Genomic DNA, 17,388 nt, shown 5'->3' on the forward strand with positions numbered 1-17,388 from the left:
ACTAAAACAAAAAGGGACTTATAATCTACTAGAAACTCCATTAACATCAAACAACGGACATATGACGACAGACAAGCACTAAACTGATGTTTGAGATGTTTCACTAGCACAAACAGTTTAAATCCATGAATCTGCTCCTTGTCGCACTGCGAGTTCTTAGTTGGACGCTCACATGAAACCTAATTTGACCTCCTGGTCACGGACATCGGCCTCCTGCAGACTGAAGCTTTCAGGTGTGTTCCCTATTACCACTAGGCCTTTACAAGCATATGACAAAATACATAATTCACTGGCCAGTGGATTTCAGCGTATCAAGTCCAAGTCAAGTCTATCACAGTTCTATCCCAGTGAATTAGGAGCCGTTGGCCGTGACAACCAGTTCACCATCTATTTTGTTTGAAGTACTTAATACAGCAGAGTTAGAGTTTAATAACTCTGTGCTTTCACCTCCTGAGGGAAACCAAGTGAGCATGATTTGTTATCTCCAGTTTGTTGCTCCGGTGCTTCAGAGGAAATTTGCAAAAGCTGAATCTTTCTCAACTTCCACAGTTCACACTGCCAGATAATTTGTAAGTCTTCAGGCACAGCTGATACCAGCAGCACGTTTTTATTTTTTTAGGTTCATCTCACAATGAAAAGCATCATTTTGGGTCTCCAGTACTTCAGTTGGAATTTGGGAACAGAGTGTAAAAGTAAAGCAAATTTTGAAATTGGCACAGTAAAACTCCTTTGTGAAACAGGTGGCACTGGAAGGCTGGCTGCACTCCAAACCAAAGTTAGCACATTTAATTGAGGACATATTTGCACCATTGACTCCTGTCGAAGGACTGACTGCACACTGTGCCATCTCTCTCTTTTGGAGCAGTTTATACTCCAGAGTGCAGGGTTACACAGAATAAGAAGAGGAAACTCAGCAAAAAAGCTGTTTTTTCTCTTCCTGAACTCTTCATTCTCTCCAAGGCCACAGAGACACTTTATTATTAGACAATGGCACAAATTCATCTCAACTCTGTGTGGGAGGACAGAATCAATTTCCTTTGCATCCATGATAGAATCCACTGATTGCAGCAGTTCCACTTGAATGTTGGTTTTGCTGTCAACAACTGGCTGTTAAATAATGAAATCCTCACACAGTCATAATTAAGAAATGCAAATGTTCGGTTCTCATCGTAGCATTAAAAATATAAATGAACCAAATACTCTAAAACAACATTACTCCTTTCCAAGTAGCAAATCATAATACTTTTATTTCCATAACTTGAACATGAACGATGAAGCAAAGTGAAACTTAAAGCAAGTTCAGTTACTACCAAACAGCGTTTTTTGGGATATTTACAAAATCCTCTAATAAAACTTTGTAACTGTGCAGCCAAAGACAGGGTGGGGGTGTCCAACCTGACCCATCCACCACATCCTGAGGAGCAAGGGTGTCCATCCCGGTCCTCGGAGGCCACTACCCTGCTAATTTTCCTACTATGAATATGCTAATTACCTGGATCAGGTGTGTTCAGCCAATGAGAGGCTGGAAATGCAGGGCTGGTTGCAAAACAAGCGGGACGGTGGCCCTCGAGGACCAGGATTGGACCCCTGTTGTAGAGCGTCTGTGAGAATGGAGAAAATGTGCATCTCTGTGTTTTGTGATCAGCAGTGTAAATAAGGAGTGAGAGGGACAGCTGTGTTTGAACAGCCAGGCCCTGCAGCCCAAACACACACACACACACACACACACACACACAGGGCTGCCACTGCAGCTTTACTTGTGTATCTACAACAATCCAACCTGGCAGAGAGAGCGGACAGAGCTGCATGACGTGACAAGGTGAAATAGAAGACACGCACGTTGACAAGCTCCCACACACACAGAACCACACTCCCTCTCTCTCACGGCACGATACAGCAAATATCAAAGACACACACACACAGATCATTAACAGACTTCCATTTTAAAGCCATCTTAACCCCATGCCATCAGTCGACTCGTCCCCTGGTCAGTCTGTTGAGGATCCACCTCGTTATCTCTAACGAGGCCTCCTTACCCTTGCTGACCTCCTGAGTTTAACACTATCTGGGACAAAGAACAGATTCTGGTTCCCAAGGCAATCAGACCTATTGATCTCCAAGAGGCAGGTAAAATCCAATTTGTGAAGTTTCAAATTAATGCACAGAGGAGTCTGTTTCGTCTTCATGTCAGTTTTTGACAGAGACATTGAGACATTTCTGCAGAGAGGTCAGAGGTCAGTCTGGCAGGTCGGTGCACCCTGTCACACTCTCTCATTACTGGCTGCACAGCAACATCTAAAGGGCAAAACTTTAGAAACGTTAGACTCCTCTTTGAAAACAGCATTAGTTAGAACGACCACATGAATGTTTCCCACGTCAGCAGAGGTCAGTTAACAGTGTAATCACCTGAAGTAACGGAGGTGAAGCTTTGTTTATGTTCAGGAGAGTTTGAATTAATAAAGAACGATGACATCTGGTTTAATTCGTTCTAAAAGAGTTCACCTCTTTATTACTACAGATTATTTGGTAAATAGGACAAGAGGTTTGTAGTAAAGGTTAGAAGTTACTTTTAGTTCCTTATTGAGTGCACTGGGATAAATGTGCAGACATATTGTAAATAACTTTATATTCCATTTGTTTTTTCCACTGTTGAATTGTGTTCACTGTAACCATGTTATGTAAAGCTCATTTAAATTCTCATTGTTTTCTTTTCAGTTGCACTGATGTGCTAACAGATGCTGCATGTTAGCGAATCATCGCATGTAACAGATGTGATGTGCAGTCATTCCGGCTAATGAGTTAATGTGTCAACACTGCATTTGTCCATCACTTCATTTAATATGTATGTTTTCTAGAGTGTTTTAATGTGCTCGTTTAACTGAGACAACTCTGAAAACTCAGACAAACCCAGATAAATATGATCCAACTAGTCGAACTGTTAGTTAAAATGTAAGCGGTCATGTTCGCGGCTAAAGTGGGTGTAACAGCCCTTTATGACCAGCAAGGTTCTGACTGTAGTGCTGTTATTAAGCTAGAGCAGCATTTAAAGAAAAGTATTAAACAATCCAATGAAATATTGTCATGTTAATCAGTGGTTATTATTTCTATGAATACCAGTAAAAAGCATTTAAACCTTTGTACACAACAAATGAACACTGTGCTCCTTTCAAGCAGAGCGACCAGAAAACAGAGCACAGCACAAGAAACATATGTGAGTGAACAAAGAGCAAGGAACGAGTGATAAAAGAGAAAAATCTGTATTTTCGGTAATAGCAGAGCTCAACTCCACAGTGACTGTGTTGATTACAGCCCACTGAAAAGACTCATTAAACCTGAGTGAGGTGCCGCTTCACAATGTATGTGTTTTGTTAGTTGTGTTGTTTACAGCCATCATAAAGGTCTGATTGAGTTTTACAAAGACATATAATCATATACCGCTGGGGCTTGAATCAAAGCACACCTGGAATAAATGGAACTCTCTGTCTCTCTCTCTCTCACACACACACACACACACACACACCCTATAAACTCTATTATTTTCCATTCATCATCATTCCAGCCCATTGTGTTTAGTGCAGAGCTGTAATTGCTATGTGCAGCTAAGAAATAAGTCTTAATGACGAGTCTGTGCCTACACCATTGCTAAAACACTTAGCAGAGACACATTATGTGTGTGTGTATTGTCCCTAATAAGTGTCACACTGTCTACTTATAAGCGTTTTTTTAAATGTCCCTGCAGTGCATGGGCTTTTTAATGTGTCCATCAACACCTGCTTCAAATGTTATCACTCCATTCAACGGTTCTCACTTGTTGTCATCCAATAATTATGCACTCGAACAGACCAACAGCACCTACAGTACCAGCAGATCTGAGGTGCTGAACACAATCATCAATACTGTTCTCCCCTGAAGAACTTACTGTAAGTGATCTTTGGCTGCTGCACTTTTCCAACCTGTTGAGAAAAGTGATAATTCTGTCAACGATTAGTTTGATCCAGGAAGTTCTTATTAAAACCTTTAATCTAACCCTGATGTTTTTGTGCCTAAGCCATCATGACGGGTCCGACACACAGCTGCTGTCATTGCTAATGGCAGCAAATTGTGACACATTTGCATTAAATTCAAGTATAAGGTTGTGAGAGATAAGAACCTGGATAGAGAACCAGCATGAGAAAGAGAGTTGGATTGAATATGCATTTAATTCAGTTATCAGTCCTGCAGTCTTTTGATCACTGTTCATACAGTAGGAGATGGTTCCCAGTAACCAACACTGCATGGACCAGTTGCAGCTTGAATGTAGATAGCTAAGAACTGTTGCTGAGAATTTGACAGCAAATCCAAAATGGTAGTTATGTACCAAACAAAGTATGTGAGAAGTGCAACAAAAACAAACAGCCTGCACATGCCCAGATCGATCGTGTTACATGGAATATTAATCTGATAAAATGAGCTGCACAGCAGGACGCAGAGCTACAGATATGAGGACATCACATCATGTGTTTTAACGCATTCTGCATTAGTAAAGCTACAGTCTGATCTGTTGACTTAACATTCAGCAAAGTCTCGTTTAAAATGCATGTGCTCATGAAAGAAATCACATTAATTAGTAGATTGGTGCTGATCAAGAAGTGATACTGAAAAAGAAAACTAATGAAGACAACAACAGTAAAACATCACAATACTGAACAGGATTTTGTTTTATGCAGAATAATTTGTCCTGTTTAATGTTGCTCTCTGCATGTGGCTGAATGCACTGTTCTAATAACTCTACTGCTTCATATTGTTGTAGACTGGAGGCTTTAGAAATGTGAAGCGGGCCACTGAGGAGAACGGGCTGGCTAGCAGGCAGGGTGAACAAGAGGCCAGTAAAGGATGTGCCTTATGGATAAATATAGTAACCAACAGTGTGAAGTGTCACAGCCAAATGCAGCAAAGTTATAAAAGAATAAACTGCATCTCAATACTGGTACAGAGACTTTTACAGTAGCAGTACTGCAAACGCAAGGTACTAGATCATTTAACAAAGTAGACGGCGTACATTGTTAAGACTATGGACACGCTGGGCCGTTTATCCAAAAGAAATGTACAAATATGAGCCTCTTAATCATAGATGGGCACACACCAGGGCTTTTAATAAAGGTGTAGACAAGGCTATTCATTAAAGGTATGGGCACAGTGGGTCCCTTTATTAAAAAGGTGCTGATGCCTGCTGGTTGCTGCAATGTAAACACAAACACACATTTCAGAGTCTTGGTCAAAGGTGTGGACACATGCTGAGTACGAGAATAAAGCTATGGACACGCACAAGGTAGCGCTGGTATTGAAAGGCTGACCTCCATTTCTCACAGAACTCAATCTGTGTTTTTAAGTCAATGATTTCTACAGTAAGACTAAGACCACTACGACTGGGTTAAACCAAAGAGATTTCAATGTCGTCTTCACCAGCTGTCAACAGGTCGAGTCGAGAGTCGAAAGTACGGAGAGAAATTAAGGAAAATACGGAATAACATAATTCACTGAACCAACGAGGCAGCGTGCAGCGCTCGAACACAAATATAATGGCACATAAACCTAATTATCAGTAAAAATGTTCATTAGCATACTGTATGGAGTAAACATTAATAAGTCATTAGTTCCCATTCATTAGCTTGCAGTGTGCACCAGTAACCAGAACATGACACAAGCAGGATGACAAATGAATGACTTGACATGCACAAACATGAGACATGATTAAACAGCCCTCAGAAAACCGCTTAATGCACAGGAGTTGATGATATAACAGCAGCAGCAGTTTACATCTGCAGAAGTAGACACGTCTCCACCTACAGAGGTGACATTCATTTCAGAGGCAGTGGGAGGCGTTGCTTTTAGCTACAACGTGAAGCTTTTTCAGGTAGAGCACTTGATCATGAGGTGAACTTGAGTGTTGACTGAAAATGTCACTTACCCAGAGCTAACAGACAATAAATTATATCTGACTTTATTTTCTGAACACTCGTAGCTGTTTCTGAGATGTTTACACAGCGTTAGGAGTGTAGGATTCTTCAGATCCACGGTTCAGCCACATGTGAAGCCTGTGCACAAAGGTGAGGTTCTCTTACAACAACAGATAACATTTCTTTCCAGGATATTAAATCAAATTTGGAGGAAACTTCACTGTGAGAGAGATGGGCTGTCTAGAATAGGCTGACAGCTGGTTGGGTGGGGAGGAAGGTGTCAGTGTCCTGTCACCATTTGATGAACTGTAACTGAACTAGAATGCATCAGTATTTACACAGGAGTTCATTGCCAGTTGTCATATTTAGCAGCTCAGGATTGGTTTGATCATTTTACTTAAACAGGGGGTTTGTTCATCGTCTGTCGCTCACTTCATCTGTCAACCTGCATGTGTGTCTGTCATGGAAATTTCCATTGTCAGCTTACCTGTGTGTCCATCTGTCTATTGGTGTGTGTGTGTGTGTGTTTGTGTGTGTGTCTGTGTGTGTGTATGTGTGGTCTTGTGCAGGTATGCAGGATGCTGAACATACGCTCAAGGAACAGAACACAGACCCACACACGTTCCCCACAGCAGGACAAAACTCACACAAGGACACATTGTTGTTGTGGGACGGTCAGTGTGACTGCGCTGTTGGACGGTGGCTGACAGGTGCCACAAAGCACCAGGTAACACAGCGTTTGTTGTTCTTGCTCCATCAGCTTGACAGCACCTGCCGACCTCATGAAAACCAACCTGCAGATGCACAAGTACAACGAAAACACACTAATGTGCACAGGACACACACACGTGATAACAGACTGCAGAGATTCTGCTTGTGAGTCTCTGCTGGTGTGTGTGACATGTTTGTGAATGTCTGCCCTGTTAAAAATAGATAATCTTTTAACAGGTGTTCTGACTTTCATGCATGAAGGTGGAGGAGACTTGTAAACATTCAAAGGTTTGCTGTTAAAACTTAACTGATGAGCACTGGGGGCATAAAAAGGCTTTTAACACGTTCATGGTTTCATTGTAAAACACCCAAACATAAACACATCTTTGTAATAAACACAATATTGGATTATTCTAGCACTGAGCACTATGTCAGCGCTATAAATGCTTCTAACTTTACATTATACACTAACTTAAGCACGATGTCACACATCTTAAAAGATCTTTAATATGTCAACACATCTCTTTCTTTGCTCATCCCCAAAGCATTTTAAACGTTTTAACCTAAACTCAGTAGAACAGCAATTAGTCCAACATCAGAGCACATTAATCTCATTTTGCTTTGAAGCATCCCAACCCATCAAAATAAAAGCCCTGCCTCATTAGTAATGTCAGCGCCCTGCCCCTACAGCTGCTATCCAACTGTGTTGACTTACTGCTGATTACGTAATGGTGCAAATGAGAACTCCATCTTTTCCACATGATCATTTCCTGTGCAGAACCAATCATGTCAAATGATGCAAAAACAAACAGTGTTATATAGAGGATTATTTGGTTTAGAAATTTAATTCAAATTTATCTCTGTAAATAATTACTTTTATATGCAACTCTTCTGTAAACTGAGAGGATACTGGCTAATTTACCTTAGAATTAAAAAGGCTTATCCTCCAGCAGAAATGCAAATTGAAGCATTGTATATGTGCTTTTGTTCTGATATATTATTTAACACTGCAGAGTTGACAATACAGAGATTAAAGACTCTACCACAATGCTATTAACTATCAAAGTATGATCCACTTGCACCCATGTATGCTTTTAACTACGCATCTGAATTGAGCACAAACAGTATCCTGCACTTGCAAATGATCGAACAGAGCAGCGACACTAATGAACTGACAAGTGACTGATCGCTGCACATACGAAGTAATACATGAAGTGCATGTTCACACGTGTTTGACAAATTAGTGTCCTTGAAAGGAACAAAAGCCTTTAGGGACCTGTGAAGTATGGAAGTAATTAGCAACCTTAAAGATGATGTTTAGGTAAAACCCATGAATACAGAGTAGTCTGTAATTAAAATGCCATTTTGAAAGTTTGGTTCACAGAGCGGTCAACATGTCTTTTCAAAGTATCTTCGAGTAGCACGAAACACAGACTCCCACCTGCTCTCTGGAGTCTGGAAAACTACCTACACCGCACAGTCATCGTCTTCTCAGTTTGATTTAACAACAACAAAGCTTTCGTTTTAAATGCTTTTCAGCAACTGACTTCCTCCACCAGCCTTGAGTTTTTAGAACAGTCCCTGCTCACAGATGAATTATCTAAGAGCAACAATACAACAACTGCAACCAGAAGGAAACGTCCTGCAAAATGAAAAGGCCCAAACCCTAGCTGCACATGTGTGATTTGCAAAGAAGTATATTAAAAACAGAAAGGGAGGAAGAGGAGGGGAAGAAGAAAAGACAGAAATGTAGAGATGAAAAGAAGAGAGGAGGAGTGTGAAAGTAGAAGAGGAGCTACACAAAGCAACAGTGTCTCCCCAACAATCATCTTTATATACAACTGATTTACAACTGCTGTTTATGGATGTAGTGAGACAGTCAGAGATCATGGTCTGACTTAGACTGGCACAGAACAAGTTCATTAAACTTTAAACCAAACCACAATCCTTCCTAAACCCAACCACACACAGCACTCTGGAGTCAAATCACCATCCTCCCCAAATCAGTTTTTATCAAACACATAAACACATTCAGTCGTTCAGAAAAATCATGTTACACCAGACCAACTTCCAAAGTTCACCTCAGACATGGACACAGAGGAGTATAAGATTTAATAAAATGAGAAAAAGGTAAGTAGAAGAACAGCGAGAGGTTGAGGAGGTGGGGGAGGGAGGAGGAAAGGAGTGTAGAGTTGGAAAGCATTGATAAAAGAGATAAAGACACAAGAAAGATTAAATAGCGAGTGTTCAGAGAGTCGTCAGCTGTGGGAGTGTAGTGAATTCAGCTGAATGCATTAGCTCAGGTGTTGTTACTGGCCTCGAGCTACCAGCATTCATCCCCACCCCACCACCATCTTCCTCCCTTTCTGTTTATGCTGACTGGGAGGAAAAGTTCTCAGTTAAACAAGAATGAGGAAACCCTGAGGGGCTGACCTTCCACTGATGGATTAACATACTTTACACAGTCATATACGCTGGTATACATGTAAACAGGTACACAGAGAGATAAAAGGAAACATGCAGAAGGGCGCGCACACACACACACACACACACACACACACACAGACACACACACACACACACACACACACACACACACACACACACACACACACACACACACACACACACAGACACACACACACACACACACACACACACCTCCGGTTTCCTTCATCTCCAGCCAATCATTACCATACCATGAGGTACACTCCGAGGATGAGGACGGAGGAGATTTATTGGAGGGGCAGACGACTTCACTGGTGATTCTGGCCGTACTGGTTCTTCTTTTAATGCCAAATAAGTAAAGTTTCATAGATTGAGTTACACGAGGACAGAAAAAAAAGAGATGACAATAAATACTGAACGAGGCAGATTTCCAAAACCAAAGATGGATTTATCATTGTGCTTTAAGAGCTTACAGCGTAGTAATAGAGCCAGTGCACACAGCCACCGGAGGCAAAGCCATATATCTAACAAACAACTCCTCAAATGTGCTGCACACACCGGCTCCACAACAGCTACACAGATAAACTACAGGAGCAAAGTGAATTTTCTCCACATCGCTCATCTCACTACATACGTCAAAATATCACTGTAGCCTAAGGTATCAAGATTTTCATCCACTATAATCAGTATGTACTGAGGGCTCATGTGACCAGAAAGAATGGGGGAGTCAAACCACTGTACCTGTAGTAAATGAACATCTGTGAAACCAACTGGACCAAAGTAGAAGCTCACAACATTCGGATATTTTGTTCAAAGCCAAAGTGGAAGAAAAATGCAGCAGGTGCTCATGTGGAAAAAAATATTTAATAAGATGAACTGTGTTTACAGCCCATTTCTTATTACTGTGATGCTTTTAGGTGCTTTATTATTCATGCAAATTACTGTGGAAGTGTCCACTGCATTCAGGACTGTACCACAAATGTACTGTATAAACTGACATCACTGCCATGTTCACACTGGAAACATGGTTCATTTTGTAGAGAGCTAACGTGTTTAACCTCCAACAAAGCGGGGCTCTCATGTATTTACAGAACATCTGTAGTAAAAACAAAGAGGTATTTATCATTCAACACAGACTCGACCATTCATGAAAGATGCAGTGTGTAAGTGTTCGACTAACCCTGCAGCTCAGACGGAGCGGCGTGACATTCTTCTCTGGAGAGACACCTGATTCTGTCACTCTTCACTTAGGTAACATACACAAGGTGGAGATGAGAAGAATCAGCAGGCAAACGCTGAGAAACAAGAAACTAATGGGACGTGAGAAAACTGTTCAGTTTGCTGGTTGTTCTTCTGTTGTGATGTTTTGTGTCAGTAAGATGGAAGCTCAGCCGTGTCCTTCACCAGAGGATCACTAAGGCAGCACTATGACACCGGTTTACAGAGCTTGTAAAGCTGAAAATAACTTCCCACGATTTTCAGCAGCGTTAAAAAAAGGATCTGCTGATTGCAAAAGTGCATAAAAGGTCGGTGGCAATTATGTAGAGAAGAAGAGAGTAAATGGAAACAGTAAGAGTGATGTCCAAGAGCTTTCAGTTACTGTGATTTGTTCATTTCAGTCTCTAGTCTCTCCTCTGGCTGTCTTTAGGTCTTTAGGTCTTTAGGTCAAGTGAAAACAGGAAAACCAGGACATATGTTTAATAGTTCCAACGCTGCAGTGTTGTCTGGGTTATGTTGTATTTTAAATCAGTTATACAATATTCATGCTCCAAGTGTTTACATATTCAACTTCAGACATGTGTTTAAGTCCCAATCTGTCATCTATACCGTACTCAAAGCAGGTTTTAAAGTCCTACCGCTCGTACTACTACCTCTGTAGGACGACTGTGGTGCACTAGAACGTTGTCCCCTGGAAGCAAAAGAAAAGAAAAACCTTCCACCCAAACATAATTTAACCTCTAAACCTAATTACTAGGAGACAGGATTGTGCACATTTCTCTCTTGGAGCTGAATTTTACAACAAACACCATGATGACTGTCGTGTTTCGTGCATGAAACCAAGCTTTTTAATCTGTTTCCAGCCTAATTCATTTTATCTCCACGGCTGCTCAGATGTGGTGAAAATTAAAACACGACTAAAGAAAATGAACTTCTGCTTCATGATTTAGTTTATTTCCAGGAACTTTCATTTGGGGGCGAACCACATCTCTACACATCTGTGTTCAGTCTGGATTGCTGTGAACATTCAGCCTGTGAGCGGTGAGAAAGATGCACATTGAAGAAAGGAATCACTGCTTCTTTATCTGCATCTACATCTCTGTAGAGGTTGTTTCTCAACAGAGGAAAGTGCTGTGAAGATACGGAGATGAGAATACTTTGAGTAACAGTGGAAACACATCTTGATAATAAATAGTCTCACTGTTCTATTGTTCTTCCAAGAGCCGTGAAATCAAAACCTAGAGATACAATACCTGCACTAATAACAGTCTTCACAAATTTATTGTCTCCATTGCGTTCATTAAACCCTCTTTTATTTTCCTGCTGCTTCTTTCTCTCCTCTATTCATTCATTTATTCATCCCCTGTGGTTCCTGTTCTAAGCGAGTGGAGATGATCATTTTCTATGCACTTTCGGTCTCTGAGCGCTGGTTCCTATTAGCAGAAAGCTAAAGTCTGTCACAGCCTGAGAGGCTTTTGTTCAGCGTGTCTGCTCATCGCTATTGTTCAGTACAGACTTCTATCCGTAACCAAAACCATGTGGCTGCATGGTGATGGAAAGAATAGATGTGAATAGGTTGAAAATGAAAACTGAGAACAGAAGAGAAAAGACTACGACATACTATGGATCTCACACACACACACACACACACACACACACACACACACACACACACACACACACACACACACACACACACACACACACACACACAGAAGACAATATGGTTCACAGTGTTATTCCTGGACCAACCCTGCGGTTCTGAACTTCTTCAGATCAAATGACAAAATGTGAAAATGGGCATAATTAACATTCTATGAAGGAAAGTGAGTCTCTAACTATGTTTTCAGACATGCACTGGAGCTTTGAACCCTGAACCCTCACCCAGTTCAGCTGTGTGTGAGAATGTGTCCGGGTCAGTCGGCCCAGACGTTTGAAGTACAGTATTTTACCAACTCTTTAGTTCAGCAGGTTGTTTTTTGGGTGAATTCACAGTGAGTGACTGGGAACATGGGAAATATTTACCATGCTTTCTGGTGCTTCTCTCCTTCCAGAAATCAGGGTTACATGCATAATGCATCATTTCTAATGAGAGTGGTGCTGCTTTAAGTGTAGTATTTGTGTCAGGGACCTCCTTCCTCCGCAACCCAAAGGACTCTTTTCCCAAATGAGAACACATCGGACACAGACAATCTACTGTTGCGTGTTACACGTGTGAAAGACTCCAGACACTGTCCAGAGTGTGGTTTCATCGTTTAACACGATGACTTTGCAATAAGCAACACCTGATTCAAATAGTCCAGTCCACATCTCACCGGTTGGAGAGAAAATGATATTTTTCTATGATGATGAATCACAGACGCTGCTGCGGTGCAACAGTCAATAAACAGCTCAATACTCAAATGGTTCCTGAAAATGATTTAATATAAATATATTGTAAACAGATCAATTTGTGGACATTTAACGTATGGTAATGTTCAGATGATTTGAACCATTTACACACTGACCGTAAATTAACACATCTGAACTGTCCACATTAGTTCCAGAAATAAAGCAGGGACATATACACAACATGCTACTCTGTCAGCCAAGCTTTGAGTTGAAAATGTTATATTAACGCTGACACGACATTTACAACAGACAGAAAAGTGTTCTTTTAATTTTGGACAGGAAACATCTGCAGTGGCTGAGAGTGTAAAGCTGTTGTGAGAGCTGCACCTCACAAAGGCTGCTCTGGGACGTTTGTTTAATGCAGCTGAAAAGCCATTCAGTCAGCAATGAGGAGGCGAATTTGTTCTGTGAATTGAGCAATTGGCACTCAAATGGCCGTTTGTGGATTTTGTCTGAATGCGCCGCTCCTCTCTGCAGAGAAGATTCAGCCCTTCTGCATCCAAATTGTTTACCAACAGAAAAGCAATCACAGCGTTAAAAATGAATCCTGCCATACATTATACATGCTGAGAGACGCGGGGAGAAAATCCTCCATAGAAGTCGTGGTCACACAGATACACAGATACATTCACAACGCTTTATATCATCTCCTCTCGTAACCATCTTCACGAAGCCTTTCGAGGCTCAGTGCAGCCTGGGGCGTTTTGATTTAGGTGATATTAATAAAACAGAAAGCTTTATTTCTACATCTTGGACTCTTAAAGTTTCCATTATTTTCTTTTTAAAGCAACGATATACCAGCAACAAATTAGGTTAGAAATTGTTACACTCTCACCCCGGTTCCCATCCAAAAGCCCATAAATGCTATTAGCCCCTGATGGCACCATCAGCACTATCAGAAAAACCCTCTGTAGGTTCCCATTGCCTATAAAACCACTGATATTACTTTATTACTGTGAACTGATGCCCTGCTCTGCTTTACAGCTGCTGCTGCTGCTGCTGCAGATAGTCGCTGGCCTTGATGTGCTCGTCTTTTGCTGGAAAACAGATGTGTCCTTGCACACCAGGAGAGTAAAGCTGTATGTACGAGCACCGGCACACACAGGGCAGAGGGAAAACAATGGACAGGTAGGGCCGGGCTCACCTGTGATACATATTTATGTATGTATATGGAGCCCAGAAAAGGACTCCAGTCAATCATATCTGTCCTTGATGTTTACAGCATAGAGGAAATTAGATGCTGCTACTCAAATTCACTTATTTAGGGTTTATTCAGGTTCATCAACACAGGTCCACTGTTTCATAAAAGTCATAATTTTAAACTACGTCCTGTTTTATTTTCTGCTGGAGAAAGTTGGAAATCAGTGAGACTCAGTGAGTCATTAACTGTGTACAGTCAAGTCGAGAATTTATATCTGAGTTCATCAATTAGAAAAAGCAAATTAAATATTTGTGGACGCTGCTTTAGGAGTAAAAGGAAACTGTACGAGTGTGAACGAACGAGCTCTGCGGCACCTACAGCTAGAAACGACTTAAACATCTTTATGGAAGTCAGTACATATTCAATATGACTGTGTGAGTTCAGCTCCACTTTAGGAAAGATACAGGTGTATGAAGAAAACCTACACTAACCTACACACATGCTCATTCTCACCCCCCCCAGGCCTCTCAGAAACAGCTGGTGACTGACACATACACACTGAGTACGCAGCAGATCAACACGCCTGTCACACCGTCTTTGTGTACTCTGTCAGTATGACTCTGCAAACACACACACACATTCACATCACACACACACACACACACACACACAGCTGTCTGTGCATTTGCAGAGAGAAAGGCCGCGTGTGTGTGTGTGTGTGTGTGTGTGTGTGTGCCGCACAGCAGCAGTACATGAACAACACATTTCAGCACCAACCTACGAACCTGTGACGGGTTCAGCATGTTTAAGAAAGAGACCAAAACATTATGTGTATGTGACTGTGTGTAGGTGTAACATGCTGTGTGTGTGTGTGTGTGTGTGTGTGTGTGTTGGTCTTGTTAAAGATCCATTTCTAACTCTGGCAGATTCAATATTTATCAAATAGAGACGCAGGTGGTCTGACTGCTGGGTCTAAAATTACCACCGAGGATGGAGGGAGAGAGAGCGAGCGGAGCAGCTCACATCCAGTTGGAATATTAGAAACAGCTGAGCCAACAGGCTGAATAGCTTTCCTCAAACAGTCTTCATCACTTCTGCCACATCCTTCTAAACGTCCTCACAGCTCCGAATCATCGTTGGTTTAAGGAACTTTTGTTTCAGTTTGACATCAGATCACATCAAATGCTGAGGATCATCCTTCAGCATGTTAACGTCAAACATTCAGTATTTAAATGGAGCAAACCCACCTCTGTTGTAGGGCGTCGCTATTCTTTTGTTCAGGGGATGAACCAGGACCAAATGCAGCTGTGATGTGAGGACTGGATTTAAACTGCAGAGTCCTGAAAAAGAAAAAACATTACTGAATATTATATTAAGCTCCAGCTGTGATTGTGTTACCTGCGTTGGTGATGTTCCTCTGAACATCCTGGATTAGTGTACACAGTAAAGAGTTGCTGCAATGTTTTAGATTCTCTACCTTCTTTACATTAGAGGAACTGTAACAAACATCTTCAAGACAAAAGCTTGAAGGCAGAGAAATATGAGTAGTATAGATTTTATTTCTAAATCGACATGAAACTCAGTAGGGAAATGATTTAAGACACATCGTTTGTTAGTTGTGATGAGGATACAGGAGTTTTAACTAAGACTGAGCTGCACTGAAGGTTTCAGTCACTTGTTTTCTCAGCTGAACTGTTCGGTAACTGTAAGAGTATGATTTACACTTTACATTCTGAAATCTGTCCACTTGATCCCTGTTCACACATTATAACAATATTTACAGGATTATAACGTCATGATTAAAAAAAAAGAAACTGAAGTGCATCGGATTAATAAGAAAGAGAAACATGTGAATGATTCGGAAGGATTAAGATCTATTCAGCCATCAGGTCTGATTCTCTTCTCTAAATCTGAATCAAACATCATCCCTCAGCTTCACCAGCAGCTCTGTGTGAATAAAAGCAGGGCTCCCTCTCTCCTCTGCTCTCTCCCACAGTGCTGGTTACTGATATCGATGACGGCACACAGCGAGGATGTCGACGTCTCAGTGTTAAATGAGCGAGTGTCATCTCCAGAGGAAGCCCTTTGTACTGCAGAGGCCGATATGTCTGGTTAATGAGATTGTGGTTCAGGCCGGACAGAGCGGCCTTATGGGAAGGATGCTGCTGCAGCTCTGGTCTTATTAAGATGAGACGAAAGATAAGTGGACTGGAGAGAGTCAGTCGGGCTTTGCTCACGGTCCAGCCCTCTTCTGTCAGTAGTCTGCTCTGCTGACATTCTGGTACTTTCACCCAAATGGCTTTGGGAGGAGGTTGGTCTACGGTGGAAGATGGAGGTTTATCTCCATAACTGCACTTGTACTGTATATGTGTGTAGGTTTTACCTTAAATGATGATGTGTGCGTCTCTGTTAACACAACCAGAGCTCGGCCTCCTACTGTGTGTGTAGGCTGTCAGCTATCCAGAACTTCTGCATTAAATACAGTGTCCATGCTCTGCAGAGCTGCTCCCTGTGTCTGTATGAAACTACTCTCTGTCGTTTCCCATCAGCATTAAGATCAGCTGTGGGTTTATCAGGGTTTAAATCTCATCAATCTGATCATGGATCCATCTCAGAAAACATTCTCATACATTCTCACGTTATACCTTTGGATAAAAGCGTCTGCAGAATGACTGAGGGTAAATGTATGGTGATGGAGTAGTGACGGTTTGTTGCCACTGCATCATTTACTCAGCTTGAATTCATCCTGCTGTGGTTTTATGTCAGTTAGTAAAGCCCTCTGTAATCTGGTTTACTGGTATTTTAACAGAACATTGGAATCACTTGTGATTGTTGCTGCAAAGTGGCAACTCCACAGATACGTTTTAACTATCGTACGTCACTGTAGCTGTGGGAAACAGTTTGACATGATGTGAAGCTCGTCGTATTTTGACAGGTTATCATTAATAGAAAGAAACAAAGGACAGGAAGAGAAGCAACATGTTTACTGTTTAACAACTGACGGCATCATTTACACCTGGAAAAAAGAAAGTTTTAAGGTTTTAGAGCATTTAGACAGATGAGGTCAGAGGATTTGTCCGTTTCAAATGTTGGTAAGTTTATCTGAGAAAGATATGGAAGTGGAAGTTCGGATTCCACTTCATTCCTCTCTCTCTTCTTCTTCCTGTTTGGAGCAGGTTTCATTCCAAAGAAGCTTCTGGCTGTGGGGTTTGACTAGTGAGCCTTCCCGCTCCACCGTATTAAGACATTTTTCTCCTCATTCAGCTCATCTTCTTTTCTTCCGATCTGTCCATCCATGTCCTTCAGCCCTCAGCAGTAATCCTCCAGATGACAGAGAAGGGAATAAAGAGAAGAAGGAGGAAATAGAGCGGAGCAGAGGTTTAAGTGAAGGGACTGAGAGTCCAATGTGGGTTTGAGTTACGTTTACTCATCTGCTGAGTGTGATTGAAACTCTTCATGTGGAGCACGTTTTAATATCACACTTCACATCAACAACAATAAAACAAAAAAACTTACAGGAACGTGATCTTGGATTCTGTGTAG

At 41.5% G+C, this 17,388-nt stretch overlaps 1 protein-coding gene across 1 annotated transcript in view; it reads right to left on the bottom strand.

The window, feature by feature from the left end:
• Window positions 1–17,388, bottom strand: part of si:cabz01090165.1 (LRR and FN3 domain-containing protein) — a 181,429-nt gene that overhangs the window by 61,983 nt on the left and 102,058 nt on the right. The window contains exon 4 of the mRNA XM_026376628.1: window positions 15,093–15,185. The gene's annotated coding sequence lies outside the window, so the exon portion shown is untranslated. The remainder of the gene's footprint in view (window positions 1–15,092; window positions 15,186–17,388) is intronic.

The sequence above is a fragment of the Anabas testudineus genome, chromosome 13, assembly GCF_900324465.2.
Source record: "Anabas testudineus chromosome 13, fAnaTes1.2, whole genome shotgun sequence".
Taxonomy (NCBI): Eukaryota; Metazoa; Chordata; class Actinopteri; order Anabantiformes; family Anabantidae; genus Anabas; species Anabas testudineus.